The following is a 17,909-nucleotide window of genomic DNA, read 5'->3' as shown; positions in this document are numbered from 1 at the left end:
AAGACCTGGGGCTCATGCCCTAGCCTTTGTGACACCCAATACCTTCCCAGGGCTCTAGCTGAAGCCAGAGGATCAGCCTGAGCAGCCAGGAAGAGAGCAGGACTTTCAGCATGAAGGGAAAACTGCACAAGCACAACAGCAAAGGAACTTGAACCCTCAATTGCCTGATCCAAAGTCAGATGCCTTATCTGCTAGGCCATGCGGTCACATGAGAAAAGTCTCTCCAAGCACTTCTTTAGAAAAGGCGGACACTGCATTTCTTGGGTCATCTCCTGAGGGGGCAGAGACACTCTGGGCACAAGAAGTCGAGTTCCCAGTGAGATGTGAGACTTAATTCTATGGAGCCAGGTGCAGGACTTTGGCAGGGAGGCTTAAGCATGGGGGATCGGGGTGCGGCTGACGGGCCGGCTGTCTAGGTGAGGAGTTTTAGTCTCACTGAGGCACAGGATGGAGATGGAGGAGAAATCCTGCTCATGGGCAGTGGCTGTGGAGAAAAAGAGTAAGGGTTCCTGGGACTTCCCCCCTCTCTTTTACCTGCCTGCTGGCTTTTGTGGTGGAAGGGGGCAGATGCTCTCAGGAAGCCTGTTTTGTTAGTTTCTTCTGGGGCACCTGACATTGGCCACTGTCAGAGGACAGGATAATGGGCTAGATGGACCTTTGGTCTGACCCAGTCTGGCCGTTCTTATGGGGTTTGCCAAGGTCACCTACGGATCTTCTCTTTGTATCTCTGAATGCTCTACAGGACTGCATAAGCTGCAGCAAGTTTCTGGTCTTGGGTTCAATCTTGAGAAACAGGGTTGTAGGCGAGGCACGGAGTTGAAGGGTATCCCGCCTGACAGCCAACAGACATGCAGGTCACAGGCAATTAGCCCAGGACAACTGGTAAATGTGGTGCATGAATGAACCCAAACTGGAAGGTTTCTTGTTGGCCTCAAAAGGTAGTTGGTCAAAGGGAGCCGTCTGGTGTGATGAAAAGAGTGAATCACGTATGGACTCAACTACCTTGGGGAGTCGTTGCACTGGGGGGTTGGGAGGTTTAATATGTGGTTGGGAGAATTCCACGTCCATAAAATCTCACACCCCTGGATTTGTTATGTCAGGCTCCAGAAAGCAAGTCCCTCTATGTGTGAGGGGAGGGGCTGTGAGGGGGAGGGTCCATGTGGGTGTCAGTGTGAGGGGAGGGGCTGTGAGGGGGAGGGTCCATGTAGGTGTCAGTGTGGGGGGAGGGGCTGTGAGGTGGAGGGTCTATAGGGGTGTCAGTGTGAGTGGGAGGGGCTGTGAGGGGGAGGGTCCATGGGGGTGTCAGTGTGAGGGGAGGGGCTGTGAGGGGGAGGGCTATGGAGTGTCTCTGTGAGGGGAGGGGCTGTAAAGGGGAGGGTCCATGGGAATATCAGTGTGAGGGGGAGGCTCTGTGAGGATATAGTTGCCGCCAGGCAGCAGGAGCCCCCTGACATGGGGGTTTACTGCCCCTCCCCCCAGGTGCTTTGGGGGGCCCTAGAGCCCAGCATGGAGCTGCTGTCCCTGCAGGGTCCCTGGGAGTCACAAAGGGGTGATGTGCGGTTACTGCCCCAACTGTTTTGGGGTGGGGGATTGGAGCCCCCGGAACAGCCCTGTGGGGAATTCACGGTCTGTGTAAAAGCACGTCTAGGAACGGGGATTCCCAGCTGCGTTAAAGTGGCATGAAGGAGAAGAAAGAGTTAACACTTTAGGAAAGTCTGGGTGCGTTGGATGTGAAGGAGGGTGCCCAGCTCTCAGTCTGCAGAACATCCAACCCCAAACGTTCAAAAACCCTGAGTCAGGCTCACCAAAAATTTTAATAGGTTTGGGGATCTTTTTATTTGCCTTCTGCTTGATGAGCCTTTAGGGTGCACTGGGGTCACATTTTAAATTTTTCTCCACAGCCACAAGGGCTAGAAAGGTACTGTTTCTTTAAGAGTGAAGGCTGAAATCATCACATCTCCACTTGACTCCAAGAGCTGGGACTTCAAAAGAAAACAAAAACTCTCATGAGACTCAAGGCAAAATCATGAGAGTTGGCAGCACTGAGTCGGATTGAGTCTTTATTCTCCAGGATTCCCTGAGCAGGAGTTCCCAACCTTTTTCTTTCTGTGGCCCCCACCTAGGATGACCAGATCGCAAGAGTGAAATATCAGGACACATTGGGCGAGCGGGGCGGGGGGAGGGGAGAGGACGACAATGACAGACACAGGTGCACAGAGCCATAAGAGGGGGCCCTAGGAAGCTGCGAGAGGGGGCCATAGGAAGCTGCGAGAGGGGTTGTACGGCCCCTGCTGCAGCCCGCACCACAAGCCACAGGGCAAGGACACCTATTGAATTCAATGAGAATTTTGCATGTGAATTGATGTACCTAGTTCTGAGATTATAAAGCCAGAAGGGATCTGGTGATCACCTGGTCTCACCGCCTGTATAGCACAGACATAGAACTTTCCCAAAATAATTCCTAGAGGGTAGCTTTTAGAAAAAGCTTTTAGAAAAACACCATGACCCTTAGTATATTGTTAATCGTTAATTATTCTCACCATTGAAAAGGTATGCCTTATATCCAGTCTGAATTTGTCTAGCTTCAACTTCCAACCGTTGGCTCATGCTCTACCTTTCTCTGCTAGACTGAAGTGCCCATTATTAACTATTTGTTCCCCATGTAGATACTTACAGTCTATAACCACGTCACTTCTTAACCTTCTTTTTGTTAAGCTAAATAGATTGAGGTCCTTGAGTCGATCACTATAAGGCATGTTTTATAATCCTTTAATCAGTCTTGTGACTCTTCTCTGAACACTCTCCAATTTATCAATATCCTTCTTAAATTGTGCACACCAGAACTGGACACAGGATTCCAGCAGTGGTTGCAACAGTGCCAAATACAGAGATAAAATAACCTCTCTACTCCTGCTTGAGATTCCCCTATTTAGGCATCTGGTCACCCTATTTCTGTATGCATTTCCCCAGGTTTTTTTGTAAAAATCAAAACTGAACTGCCCCAGAAATTCTGGCATGTGGAATCATCGTGAAACTCGTATGGCTCCAACCCTGCCGATGAACCTTTAGATCCACTGCACAGACTTCTGCCACTTGAGCTAATGGAGTAAGTGATGGCAGAGGCAGTAGGTTGTCATCCTATATGTGATAGATCAGCTCTATAGGGGGATGAGACTTTTTTTTGCCACTGGGTTTCACAGGTATCTGCTGACAGAAGAGGAACTGTGAAACTCAGGAATTCTGGGTCTATTCCAGGCTCCTGAATGGAGTGGTCTCTAGTAGTCAAAGTCCCTTCTTCCCCGCCCCCTCAGGTCTATGCCTATCCTATTGCTGTCTAACCCGCCCCAGCTCCTCATCTGATTTCAACTGCCCCCCACTACCGCTCTGGATTCCTTGTCCCAGTGTCCTGGTCCTGTCTCACTCTCCTCTCTCCCCGCCCCCATCCCTCAGATGGGATGTTCGTCCAGACTGGCAAAATTATAAGGCTTCCCAACATTTCAACACTTCCCATTCTAAATTTTCGGTTGCTTAACTATAGGCTAGCTCTGCCCACAACAAAGCATATTCAGAACCTCTGATTAAAGGGATTATAAGTGTAGCAACCTCCATCATAGCTAGTCACCAAAGATTGAACCCGAGCCATCCAGACTTAAAAGCATGAGCTTCTACTACTTGAGTCCAAGCTATAACTCCCTTAGCTGGTAGCTATACAGTTATCCTCTAAAAATCCACCAGAGGAGGGCACAAAACACAGGTTGGACAGTGAATTACAAAAGTGCCTAATATTATTATTAGACCTGCAATACTTTTCACAATGAACATCAGCGGGGGATAAACTGGGAGTTTAAGAATATTTGGAAAACAATTTTAGAATAACATTCAGTGCTGTGGTTTAAAAGAAAAAAACTGTTAAAACTCATAACTTAGCAGCATTCAGTGTTTGGGGGGAAAAACAACTTCTAGGAGCTATGGGATACAAGTTAAGAATGTTGAAACCGGAAGATGTTATGCTTAGTTACCACTTGGGCAAGGCGGCGTGCTATGTAATACTTGCAAGATTTCACTGTAATGTTTTACAATATATAGCAGCGCAATGCTGATTCCATTGATATTGTTGAGCAATTCATGCTGATTTTATTTCAGCCCACATCTTAATAGTTTTGAATATTATAGATCACAATTTTCAGCTCAGTTGGTCTGAACATGCAGAGCTTTAAAACTGCTATGCTCTAAACTGTATATTAACTACAATTTTATAAACCTGCATGTCAGAGAACTGTGTGCCACTACTACTAGACAGTGGCACAAGGCAATTCAGTGTGAATCACAGAAATGTAGGACTGGAAGGGACATCAACAGGTCATCTAGTCAAACCCCTGCACTGAGGCAGGACTGAGTAATAACAACACTAGACCATCCTTGACAGGTGTTTGTCTAACCTCTTAAAAAACTCCAATGACTGCTATTCCATAACCTCTCTAGGTAATTTGTCCAGTGCTTAACTACCTTTACAGTTAGGCAGTTTTTCCTAATGTCTAACCTAAATCTCCCTTGTTACAATTTAAGCCCATTGCTTCTTTTTCCTGCATGTCCTGAGTGGGACGGGGGTGGGTCCAGGCAGTGGGATTGGGGGGAAGGAGGTCGAGGAAGTCGGTGGGTGTGTGAAGATGGACCAGGGGAAGCAGGGTGGAGGAACTGAGGGGGACAGGACTGGGACTGGGGGAGTCGGGGGGGCTGAGGGGGATGGGGAGAGTAGAGTAGGGGCTGAGGGGAGCATGAATGGGACAGGGTAGAGACCTGTGTAGAGTGGGGTGGGGTGGGGGAGACAATGGGGCTGGGCTGGGGAGGGTCGGGGGGTTGGGGAGAGGGACAGGGTCTGGAGGAGATGAGACAGAGGGGAGCAGGACTGGAATGGGGGGAAGTTGAGGGGGTGGGACAGCAGGGGGAGTGATGGGGGTGGGATGACGGGAGAGACTGAAGAAGAGATTTGGGGTAGGGCAGGGACTGAGGGCAGTGGGTTCGCGGTGGGAGGTACAGGGGGGACTGCGGGGGAGGCTGAGGGAACAGGGTCAGGGTGCGGGCTGAGGGCAGTGGGTCGAGTCTACACTGGCACCTCTCAGCATTGCTGTGCCGGGCAGCAGACCTGCGCCAGCGCTACCCTGGCGATGGAAGAGTCCTCAGTGGAAATGCAGCCTTCATGACACAGACCCTCCTCGTCACTTCAAACCTAGCGCTGCTCTGGTCAGTCGCTAGGCTCTTGTCACTTTCAAACCCATGCAGGGTATCTGGCTCTTTTTCAGTGCTCAGGTTAAGAAAAGCCTCTGCATTTTGTGAGGGCTTCAGCATTCACACTCCTACTTGACAAACTGTCTGCCTGACACTTTGCTCCCAGGGCATTCATCTTTATTCATTATCGGCAGGTCCATCAGATTAACGAGCAACACAGGGGGAAGCAACACAATGGTGTCAAGGATTTTTAATTTTTCAAACCACTTTGGCCTCAACAGGGATAACAGCAAATCTGGACAGAGCAGATGGGTGTCAGGATGGGTTTGGGTATGTATTTATTTATTTATTTTTTAAGTGAAAATGTTTTGGTCTGAGCAAAGGCTGCAAACTTCCCTTTGGAAACCTCTGCTGATCTTTTGCCCCAGGGGCTAACGACAGCCTGGAATCCGGGACAGATTTCCACATCCATGCAGGGTGAGATGATCGGGGGGGGGGGGAGGAGAGGGGAGGGACTGTGGGGGAGGCTGTTGGAACAGGGGCAGGGACTGAGGGCAGTGGATTGAGGGTGGGGGGCACAGAGGGGACACTGCAGGGGAGGCTGAGGGAACAGGGTCAGGGTGGGGGCTGAGGGCAGTGAGTCGGGTGAGATGATTGGGGGGAAGGGAGGGACTGTGGGGGAGGCAGAGGGAACAGGGTCGGGGGGCTGAGGGCAGTGGATTGAGGGTGGGAGGCATAGGGGGGACTGCGGGGGAGGCTGAGGGAACAGGGTCAGGGTGGGGGCTGAGGGCAGTGGATTGAGGGTGGGAGGAACAGGGGGGACTGCGGGGGAGGCTGAGGGAACAGGGTCAGGGTGTGGGCTGAGGTCAGTGGGTCTGAGGGGAGCCCCCCCAGAGGGACCTGCCAGGGGGCCAGGTGAGCCCAGCAGTGCTTACCTGGAGTGGCTCCCAGGAAGCATCCAGCAGGCAGGTACCTCCCAGTCCCTCTGGCCCCTTCCTAGGGTTGGGTCGAGGGGAGGGGGACGGAGGGGGACGGAGGGGCTCTCTGCCCGGTGCCCGCTCCCTGTTGCCGGAGTCTACAAGCCCAGCCCCGCTGCAGCATGCAGCGGAGCGAGACCTCCTCACTGCCTCTCTGTGTGCCCAGGGCAGGGGCAGGGCTGCGCTCTGCAGGCTCCTGCTGGCCTGGCAGCGGGCCCTGTGGGCTGGCGCCGCCGTGCCAGGAGCTCAGCTGCGTGCTGCCCCAGGGCCCAGGAAGGAAAGGTGAGTGGCGCCGGCGGCGCCAGCTTGCCGCGGTCCCCCTCATATAGGGTGACCAGACGTCCCGACCAATGTAAGGTCGGGACGCAGGACAAGTCCCCTAAAATCGGGACTGTCCCGATAATATCGGGATGTCTGGTCACCCTACCCCCACCCAACATGATATAAACCTCCACAGCACAATCGTGCCACAACAACTGTTTTCCTGCACGTCCAGTCGATTAAAAGCCAGGGCTGTCGTTAGGGGGTAGCCAGCCGAGCAATTGCACAGGGCCCCACAGCACAGGGGCCCCCACAAAGTTAAGTTGCTTTGGCTTCAGTCCCAGGCGGCAGGGCTCAGTTTTCAGATTTCTGCCCTGAGCCCCAGCAAGTCTAACGCCACCCCCGCTTTCTGGTTTGGTGCACCCCCCCTGAAACCTGCTCACTGCCCCCCAAGGGGCTCCGGACCCCTGGCTGAGAACCACGGCCTTGGAGCTCTGTTTAGAAGGAGGGAGCAAAGCTGCTGCCTTTCCTGATGGCCGAACTCAGGCCCTTAGAATGGGATATTCCTGCCCTGCCAGCTACACCAGGAAAGCTCACTGAGTAGCTGCCTGTCCTCAGGAACAGTCTAAGCCTGCAGGGCCCTGGGGGCAATGAAGCAGCTGGGTCAGGCTGGGAACCTTCATTCCCAGAGAACTGCCCAAGCTCCCTTCTCAGCAGCAAATAAGTCAATTCCCCACACCCCTGATGAATCAGCCTGGAGCTACATGCAGTGCTGCGGGTTTCTCCTTTCACTCCTGCTGGGGAGTGCCGAGGTCCCAGGGAGCATTTCTAGCAGAACATTCGGAATTCAAACCAGCCTTTCAGAACAGAACACTCACGCTCAGAATACATCCTTATTTACAGTTTTTTATAATACAATATAATCCTTCAATCCTTGACTCCTAGTGTCACCATCGATAACATGGCTTGTTCAGCCTGGTGGGATACCAAGGGTAAAACTAACTAGCTCTTCAAATCCAAGAGAGTGGAGATAAATCACCCCTCAGAGTCAATGCGGAGTAATCAATAGGCGAACGGCGGGCCAAATTGCTTTTGAATGGACCCCAAAATCTTTTTATTTACTTATTATTATTATCATCATCATTACTGTTATTTTTTATTATTATTTATGCTGGAGTCTGGACCTTGACTAGACCTTGACCAACATTTTTGGACCTTGACAAAAAATAATGGTTTACCCCTAAGAACGGGGTTGTGTTACATTCCTTATGTCCTCGCTCCATCTTGTGACCATTTCCTTTCCCTCCTTTCGGTGAAAAGCTTTGGGATTTTGTGTAGAAACTTTATTTCCTCAGGAGAGATCCAGGAGTGGGGGCTGCCTGCATGTACCAAGCACCCACTAGATTAGAAGGTGACAGACAAACACCCTTAAGACGAGGCAGCCGTCCCTGTCAAAAAATCATCTCTCTTCTTCACTTGAGTGACACCCTGAATCGTTCCTTATCTGGGCAGAGCCCAAGGATTGGCATCATCAGCAACAAAACCATCTGTATGTAGCAGGAACCAACACAAAATGTGCTTTAAGAGGAGCTGCCTCCTTCCTTCTGGGGTAAAATTTTTCAGTATGGTAATTAATTTTCATTTCCCTTCTCTGAGAGCAGAGATGGGGTTGGAGCTACCTTAAGCTGGGATGTAGAGCCCATGTCCCCATCTGTCAGTCACTCTGGGAACCTGTCTCTACTCACAGCTGACAGGCTGCCTCCAGTCTCTCCAGCCAGCTCCTTAGCTCAGGGGGGTGAGTCATTTGGCAAACATAAGTGGCACATAAGAGAGATACTTTTGCCAGCTGTATTGGTGGTATAGTGGTGCGCATAGCTACTTTTCAAGCAGTTGATGTGGGTTCAATTCCCAGCAAATGCAGTGATGTGATGTTTTCTCCCCTGGGAATTGGTTTAATTTCAGTCACATTGTATCAGTTTATCAATGGAATGAGAGAATCAATGTCCCAAATCCCAGCAGGTCATTAAACACACATGGGAGGAAGAAATGGCCAGGACTATACAATGAGCAGTTGGAGTCATCCTGGTATTACAATGTTTGGTTTATATTTAAAAAATTTTTCCTTTACTTCCCTCTCCCTTTTAGACTCAGAACCTTTAAGGTCAGAAGGGACCAGTGTGATCATCTAGTCCGACCTGCTGAACCTTGCAGGCCAAAAGACCCCACCCACCCACTCCTGTAATAGACCCGGGAGGGGAGTCAGCTCTGTGCACTGCTCCTACCCCAGGCAGCGCATGGAGGCCCTCTGCTCCCCTCCCCCATTGGGTGTGCAGAGATGTGCCAGCAGCACTAAGGGGGCTCCCTGCCCACTCTTCCCTCCTGCACACCAACCCCCTCCCCCAGCGCAGAGCCCGCACCCCGCACCCAAATTTCCTCCCATAGCTTTGCTTGTCTTCCTTTCACCCAGAACCATCCTTCTTCTCCTGGGCTGCAAGTAGCCATCCCTGGTAAGCCAAGAGGCAGGCACATGATTCTACCTCCCAGCAGCCAACTGCACCTCCCCAGGCTTTGCAGAATGAGTGGTGGCACTTTACTATCCACACTTAGCCACACTGAGGTGCTTAGCTTCTGCCTTGCCTTCCTCAGCATGACTTTCCTCTTTTGCCCCATTCCTGCCTCACTTCCTCCTTTGGCAAGTCACGCAAAGGAGGCCAGCAGTAAGAGCCAGCCTCTGTAGGCAAAACTCCCAGGGCAGAGGAGGCCAAGACACAAGGCTTCAAAAGGTGACTGGCCTAGATCCTCTAGCTTTCCCCTGCTGATGCCAAGGCTTTTCCTCAGCTCATTTCACCACCCTCTGTCATGCAGGGGTTGGAGATATCGCAGTGACAGGCCAGTGGTAGAAGTAGGAATGCCTCGCTGGACAGCTAGGGGAGCTGGGAAAAGTAAATCATCATGTTTCTGCCTGGTTTCAAACCAGGGGCCTTTTGCGTGTTAGGCAAACATGATAACCAGTACAATACAGAAACTCTGTTGCAGTGCTTTGCCTCTCCCTTCATAAGAACATAAGAATGGCCATACTGGGTCAGACCAAAGGTCCATCCAGCCCAGTATCCTGTCTGCCAACAGTGGCCAATGCCAGGTGCCCCAGAGGGAGTGAACCTAATAGGTAATGATCAAGTGATCTCTCTCCTGCCATCCATCTCCACCCTCTGACAAACAGAGGCTAGGGATACTATCCATATCCATCCTGGCTAATAGCCATTAATGGACTTAACCTCCATTAATTTATCTGCAAAAAGAACAAGGAGTACTTGTGGCAACTTAGAGATGAAGGCCTGGTCTACACTACGAGTTTAGGTCGAATTTAGCAGCATTAAATCGAATTAAGCCTGGACACGTCCACACGACGAAGCCCTTTCTTTCGACTTAAAGGGCCCTTTAAACCGGTTTCTTTACTCCACCTCCGACGAGGGGATTAGCGCTAAAATCAGCCTTTGCGGGTCAGATTTGGGGTAGTGTGGACTAAATTCGACGTTATTGGCCTCCGGGAGCTATCCCACAGTGCTTCATTGTGACCGCTCTGTACAGCACTCTCAACTCAGATGCACTGAACAGGTAGACAGGAAAAGCCCCGCGAACTTTTGAATCTCATTTCCTGTTTGCCTAGCATGGAGAGCACAGGTGACCACGCAGAGCTCATCAGCACAGGTAACCATGATGGAGTCCCAGGATCACAAAAGAGCTCCAGCATGGACAGAACGGGAGATATGGGATCTGCTCGCCATATGGGGAGATGAATCAGTGCTAGCTGAACTCCATAGCAGTAAACAAAATGGCAAAATATTAGAAAAAGTCTCAAAGGCCATGAAGGACAGAGGCCATAACAGGGACGCACAGCAGTGCCGCTTGAAAATTAAGGAGCTAAGGCAAGCCTACCACAAAGCCAGAGAGGCAAACAGAAGGTCTGGGGCAGAGCCGCAAACATGCCGCTTCTACGCGGAGCTGCATGCCATGCTAGGGGGTGCAGCCACCACTACCCCAACCATGTGCTTTGACTCCATCAATGGAGAATCACGCAACAGGGAAGCGGGTTTGGGGTACGAGGAAGATGATGATGAAGACAATGAACATAGCTCACAGCAAGGAAGCGGAGAAACCGGTTTCCCCAACAACCAGGATATGTTTATCACCCTGGACCTGGAACCAGTAACCCCCGAACTCACCCAAGACCCTGTGGGCACACAGGGGACCTCTGGTGAGTGTACCTTTGTAAATATTACACATGGTTTAAAAGCAAGCGTGTTTAATGATTAATGATTAATTTACCCTGGCAATCGCGGCCAGTACAACTACTGGAAAAGTCTGTTAACGTGTATGGGCATGGAGTGGAAATCCTCCAGGAACATCTCCAGAAAGCTCTCCTTCATGTACTCCCAAAGCCTTTGCAAAAGGTTTCTGGGGAGGGCTGCCTTATCCCATCCGCCATGGTAGGACACTTTACCACACCAGGCCAGTAGTACGTAGTCTGGAATCATTGCATAACAAAGCATGGCAGCGTATGGTCCCGGTGTTTGCTGGCATGCAGACAACATCCATTCCTTATCTCTCTTTGTTATCCTCAGGAGAGTGATATCATTCACGGTCACCTGGTTGAGATGGGGTGATTTTATTAAGGGGACATTTAGAGGTGCCCGTTCCTGCTCGGCTGAACAGAAATGTTCCCCGCTGTTAGCCACACGGTAGGGGGGAGGGATGAAGTGATCATCCCAGAGAATTGGGTGTGTGTGGGGGGGGGGGGTAGTTGGGTTTGCGCTGCATGTTAACCCGGAAACCGCAGCCCCTCCTTTTACACTGCAAACCCATTTTAAATGGCCAACTCAACGGGTGCTTGGAATGGGAAATGAAGGCGCTACTGTTTGAAACCATTCCCACATGTTATGAAGGTTAAAAAAGCCAAAAGACTGTGGCTTACCATGGCTGCCTGCAAGCCAAAATCTGTTGCCTGGCACTGCGTGAGTGATCTCTCACACCAAACCGGCAGGCGCTCAATATAAGAGGAAAAATGCAACCTTGTAACGAAAGCACATGTGCTGTGTAATGTGAACAGCAAAATTTAACATGCAAGAGTGTACCCATTGTTCTCTAAAATGTGTCTTTTTTAACCACCTCTCCCTTCTCCTCCACCAGCTGCAAATGTTTCTCCTTCACAGAGGCTAGTGAAGATTAGAAGGAGAAAACGGCGGACTCAGGATGATATGTTCTCGGAGCTCCAGATGTCCTCCCACGCTGACAGAGCACAGCAGAATGAGTGGAGGCAGTCAATGTCAGAGTGCAAAAAAAGCACAATATGAACGAAAGGAGAGGTGGCGGGCTGAATCGCGGGCTGAAGAGAGCAAGTGGTGGGCTGAAGAGGATAGGTGGCGTCAGCTTGCTGACAGAAGGCAAGAATCAATGCTCCGGCTGCTGGAGCATCAAACTGATATGGTCCAGCGTATGGTTGAGCTGCAGGAAAGGCAGCAGGAGCAGAGATCACCGCTACAGCCCCTGTGTAACCAACAGCCCTCCTTCCCAAGTTCCATAGCCTCCTCACCCAGATGCCCAAGAACGCGGTGGGGGGGGCCTCCAGCCACCCAGTCACTCCACCCCAGATGATTGCCCGAGCATCAGAAGGCTGGCATTCAATAAGTGTTAAAGTTTTAAAGTTTTAAACTGCAGTGTGTCCTTTTCCTTCCCTCCTCCCCGACCCCTCCTGGGCTACCTTGGCAGTTATCCCCCTAGTTGTGTGATGAATTAATAAAGAATGCATGAATGTGAAGTAACAATGACTTTATTGCCTCTGCAAGCGGTGCTCGAAGGGAAGAGGGGAGGGTGGTAAGTTTACAGGGAAGTAGAGTGAACCAGGGGGAGCGGGGTGAAGGGTTCATGAAGGAGAAACAAACAGAAGTTTCACACCGTAGCCTGGCCAGTCACAAAACTGGTTTTCAAAGCTTCTCTGATGCGCACCGCGCCCTACTGTACTCTTCTAACCGCCCTGGTGTCTGGCTGCACGTAATCAGTGGCCAGGCGATTTGCCTCAACCTCCCACCCCGCCATAAATGTCCCCCCTTACTCTCACAGACATTGTGGAGCACACAGCAAGCAGCAATAACAATTGGAATATTGGCTTCGCTGAGGTCTATCCGAGTCAGTAAACTGCACCAGCGTGCTTTTAAACGTCCAAATGCACATTCCACCAGCATTCGGCACTTCCTCAGCCTATAGTTGAACAGGTCCTGACTACTGTCCAGGCTGCCTGTGTACGGCTTCATGAGCCATGGCATTAAGGGGTAGGCTGGGTCCCCAAGGATCACGATAGGCATTTCAACATCCCCAATGGTTATTTTCTGGTCCGGGAAGAAAGTCCCTTCCTCCAGCTTTTGAAACAGACCAGAGTTCCTGAAGACGCGAGCATCATGTACCTTTCCCGGCCATCCCACGTTGATGTTAGTGAAACGTCCCTTCTGATCCACCAGGGCTTGCAGCAGCATTGAAAAGTACCCCTTGCGGTTTATGTACTCCGTGGCTTGGTGCTCCAGTGCCAAGATAGGGATATGGGTTCCATCTATGGCTCCACCACAGTTTGGGAATCCCATTGCAGCAAAGCCATCCACTATGACCTGCACGTTTCCCAGAGTCACTACCCTTGATATCAGCAGGTCTTTGATTGCATTGGCTACTTGGATCACAGCAGCCCCCACAGTAGATTTGCCCACTCCAAATTGATTCCCGACTGACCGGTAGCTGTCTGGCGTTGCAAGCTTCCACAGGGCTATCGCCACTCGCTTCTCAACTGTGAGGGCTGCTCTCATCCTGGTATTCTGGCGCTTCAGGGCAGGGGAAAGCAAGTCACAAAGTTCCATGAAAGTGCCCTTACGCATGCGAAAGTTTCGCAGCCACTGGGAATTGTCCCACACCTGCAACACGATGCGCTCCCACCAGTCTGTGCTTGTTTCCCGGGCCCAGAATCAGTGTTCCACGCCATAAACCTGCCGCAGTAACACCATGATTTGCACATTGCTGGGGCCTGTACTTTGTGAGAGGTCTATGTCCATGTCAATTTCCTCATCACTCTCCTCACCGCGCTGCAATCGCCTCCTCGCCTGGTTTTGCTTTGGCATGTTCTGGCTCTGCATATACTCCAGGACAATGCGCGTGGTGTTCATAGTGCTCATAATTGCTGCGGTGATCTGAGCGGGCTCCATGATCCCAGTGCTATGGCATCTGGGCTGAAAAAAGGCACAAAACTATTGTCTGACGGAGGGAGGGAGGGGCGAGTGATGACATGGCGTACAGGTACAGGGAATTAAAATCAAGAAAGGTGGCTGTGCATCAGGGAGAAACACAAACAACTGTCATACAGAATGGCCCCCCCAAAGATTGAACTCAAAACCCTGGGTTTAGCAGGCCGTTGATTTCACGGAGGGAGGGGGAAGCAAATTAATACAGAACAAATCTGGTCCATCTATTTTTTACATCTTAAGTTGGCAGCAGATGGTGCAGCATGACTGATAGCCATCGGCATCTTCTGGGTGCTTGGCAGAAGATGCTGTACTACGACTGCTAGCCATCATCGTCAAGACGGTTCAATAGGACTGCCGGCAGGACTGAGTCTCCAGGAGACAAAACATGTCTGCCCAGGTGCCTCTGATCGAACTCACTGAGGAATACGACGATGATGGATACCAGTCATAATACACCATCTACTGCCAAAAGGCAAGGAGCTGCTGCTGTATAGCAATGCAGCCCCATGTCTGCCAGCACCCAGATGACATATGGTGACGGTGAGCTGAGCTGAGCGGGCTCCATGCTTGCCGTGGTATGTTGTCTACACAGGTAACCCAGGTAAAATGGTGGGAATCGATTGTCTGCCGTTGCTCTGACGGAGGGGGAGGGGCCTGACGACATATACCCAGAACCCCCCGCGACACTGTTTTTGCATCATCAGGCATTGGGATATCAACCCAGAATTCCAATGGGCGGCGGAGACTGCGGGAACTGTGGGATAGCTACCCACAGTGCAACGGTCCGGAAGTCGACGCTAGGCTCGGTACTGTGGACGCGGTCCGCCAACTTAAAGCACTTAGAGCATTTTATGTGGGGACACACAATCGACTGTATAAAACCAATTTCTATAAAACCGGCTTCTATAAATTCGAACTAATTTCGTAGTGTAGACATACCCTAACAAATTTATTTGAGCATAAGCTTTTGTAAGCTAAAACTCACTTCATTGGATGCATGCAGTGGAAAATAGAGTGGGAAGATATATATATACACAGAGAACATGAAAAAATGGGTGTTGCCATACACACCATAACGAGAGAGATCAGTTAAGATGAGCTATTATCAGCAGGAGAAAAAAAAACCTTTTGTGGTGATAATCAGGATAGCCCATTTCCAACAGTTGACAAGAAGGTGTGAGTAACAGTAGGGGGGGAAATAAACATGGGGAAATACTTTTCCTTTGTGTAATGACCCATCCACTCCCAGTTTTTAGTCAAGCCTAATTTAATGGTGTCCAGGTTGCAAATTAATTCCAATTCAGGAGTCTCTTGTTGGAGTCTGGTTTTGAAGTTTTTTTGTTGTAATAATGTGACTTTTAGGTTTGTAATTGAGTGACCAGGGAGATTGAAGTGTTCTCTGACTGGTTTTTGAATGTTATAATTCTTGACATCTGATTTGTGTCCATTTATTCTTTTACGTAGAGACTGTCCGGTTCGGCCAATGTACATGGCAGAGGGGCATTGCTGGCACATGATGGCATATATTACATTGGTACTTGTGCAGGTGAACGAGCCTCTCATAGTGCGGCTGATGTGATTTAGGTCCTATGATGGTGTCCCCTGAATAGATATGTGGACAGAGTTGGTAACGGGCTTTGTTGCAAGGATAGGTTCCTGGGTTAGTGTTTTTCTTGTGTGGTTTGTGGTTGCTGGTAAGTATTTACTTCAGGTTGGGGGGCTATCTGTAAGCAAGGACTGGCCTGTCTCCCAAGATCTGTGAGAGTGAGGGATTGTCCTTCAGGAAAGGGTGTAGATCCTTGATGATGCGCTGGAGAGGTTTTAGTTGGAGGCTGAAGGTGATGGCTAGTGGCATTCTTTTACTTTCTTTGTTGGGCCTGTCCTGTAGTAGGTGACTTCTGGGTACTCTTCTGGCTCTGTCAATCTGTTTCTTCACTTCAGCAGGTGGGTATTGTAGTTGTAAGAATGCTTGATAGAGATCTTGTAAGTGTTTGTCTCTGTCTGAGGGGTTGGAGCAAATGCGGTTGTATCTTAGAGCTTGGCTGTACACAATGGATCCTGTGGTGCTCTCTGGTTAAAGCTGGAGGCATAGGAAAGTATAGCGGTAAGAAAGTTTCCGGTAAAGGGTGGTGTTTATGTGACCGTCGCTTAATAGCACTGTAGTGTCCAGGAAGTGGATCTCTTGTGTGGACTGGTCCAGGCTGAGGTTGATGGTGGGATGGAAATTGTTGAAATCATGGTGGAATTCCTCAAGGGCTTCTTTTCCATGGGTCCAGATGATGAAGACGTCATCAGTGTAGCACAAGTACAGTAGGGGCGTTAGGGGACGAGAGCTGAGGAAGCGTTGTTCTAAGTCAAAATGTTGGCATACTGTGGGGCCATGTGAGTACCCATAGCAGTGCCACTGACTTGAAGGTATATATTTTCCCCAAATGTGAAATAGTTATGGGTGAAGACAAAGTCACAAAGTTCAGCCACCAGGTTTGCCGTGACATTATCGGGGATACTGTTCCTGATGGCTTGTAGTCCATCTTTGTGTGGAATGTTGTTGTAGAGGCTTCTACATCCATAGTGGCCAGGATGGTGTTTTCTGGAAGATCACCAATGGATTGCAGTTTCCTCAGGAAGTCAGTGGTGTCTCGTAGATAGCTAGGAGTGCTGGTAGCATAAGGCCTGAGGAGGGAGTCTACATAGCCAGACAATCCTGCTGTCAGGGTGCCAATGCCTGAGATGATGGGGTGTCCAGGATTTCCAGGTTTATGGATCTTGGGTAGGAGATAGAATACCCCTGGTCGAGATTCTAGGGGTGTGTCTGTGCAGATTTCTTCTTGTTCTTTTTCAGGGAGTTTCTTGAGCTGATGGTGTAGTTTCTTTTGGTAACCCTCAGTGGGATCAGAGGGTAATAGCTTATAGAATGTGGTGTTAGAGAGCTGCCTAGCAGCCTCTCGTTCATATTCCGACCTATTCTTGATGACGACAGCACCTCCTTTGTCAGTCTTTTTGATTATGATGTCAAAGTTGTTTCTCAAATAAATCTGTTAGTCTCTAAGGTGCCACAAGTACTCGTGGTTCTTTTTGCTGATACAGACTAACATGGCTACCACTCTGAAACCTATTAATTTATCTAGTTTTCTTTTAAACCCTGTTATAATCCTAGCCTTCACAACCTCCTCAGGCAAGGAGTTCGACATGTTGACTGCGTGCTGCATTTGACTGCATTTGCTGGCCCCTAGTTCTTATATTATGGGAAGAAGTAAATAACTTTTCCTTCTTCACTTTCTCCACACCACTCATTATTTTATATACCTTTATCATATCCCCCCTTAGTCTCCTCTTTTCCAAAGTGAAAAGTCCTAGTCTCGTTAATCTCTCCTCATATGGTACCCTAATCATTTTAGTTGCCCTTCTCTGAACCTTTTCTAATGCCAGTATATCTTTTTTTAAATGAGGAGACCACATCTGTATGCAGTATTCAAGATGTGGGTGTACCATGGATTTATATAAGGGCAATAAGATATTCTCCATCTTATTCTCTATCCTTTTTTAAATGATTCCTAACATCCTGTTTGCTTTTTTGACTGCTGCTGCACACTGCATGGTCATCTTCAGAGAACTATCCATGATGACTCCAAGATCTCTTTCTTGATTAGTTGTAGCTAAATTAGCCCCCATCATATTGTATGTATAGTTGGGGTTATTTTTTCCAATGTGCATTACTTTACATTTATCCACATTACATTTCATTTGCCATTTTGTTGCCCAATCACTTAGTTTTGTGAGATCTCTTTGAAGTTCTTCACAGTCTGCATTGGTCTTAACTACCTTGAGCAGTTTAATATTGTCTGCAAACTTTGCCACCTCACTGTTTACCCCTTTCTCCAGATCATTTATGAATAAGTTGAATAGGATTGGTCCTAGGACTAACCATTGGAGAACACCACTAGTTACCCCTCTCCATTCTGAACACACTGATGGGCGAACCTGGAGAAAGTGGTGGCAGCCCTTTGATAGGTCAGCTGGTAGAGCAAAAGACTTGAGCCAGCACTCAGGAAGTCATCCTTACATCGCCCTTCTGACTCCAGCTTGAAGGAGAGCTTCTTTTTCTTCCCCTTGCTGAGAAAGACCAAGAGAAGAAAGACAGGTCAGGTGGGCCAACTCGGTGCAT

The 17,909-nt window shown here is 49.6% G+C and overlaps 1 pseudogene; it reads left to right on the top strand.

Annotated features, from left to right (window-relative positions):
• The window catches only part of LOC135889359 (zinc finger protein 850-like), a 452,984-nt pseudogene that overhangs the window by 251,237 nt on the left and 183,838 nt on the right, over positions 1 to 17,909 (top strand).

Source organism: Emys orbicularis, chromosome 15 (assembly GCF_028017835.1).
Source record: "Emys orbicularis isolate rEmyOrb1 chromosome 15, rEmyOrb1.hap1, whole genome shotgun sequence".
Taxonomy (NCBI): Eukaryota; Metazoa; Chordata; order Testudines; family Emydidae; genus Emys; species Emys orbicularis.
This window is presented reverse-complemented; position numbering and strand designations above follow the sequence as displayed.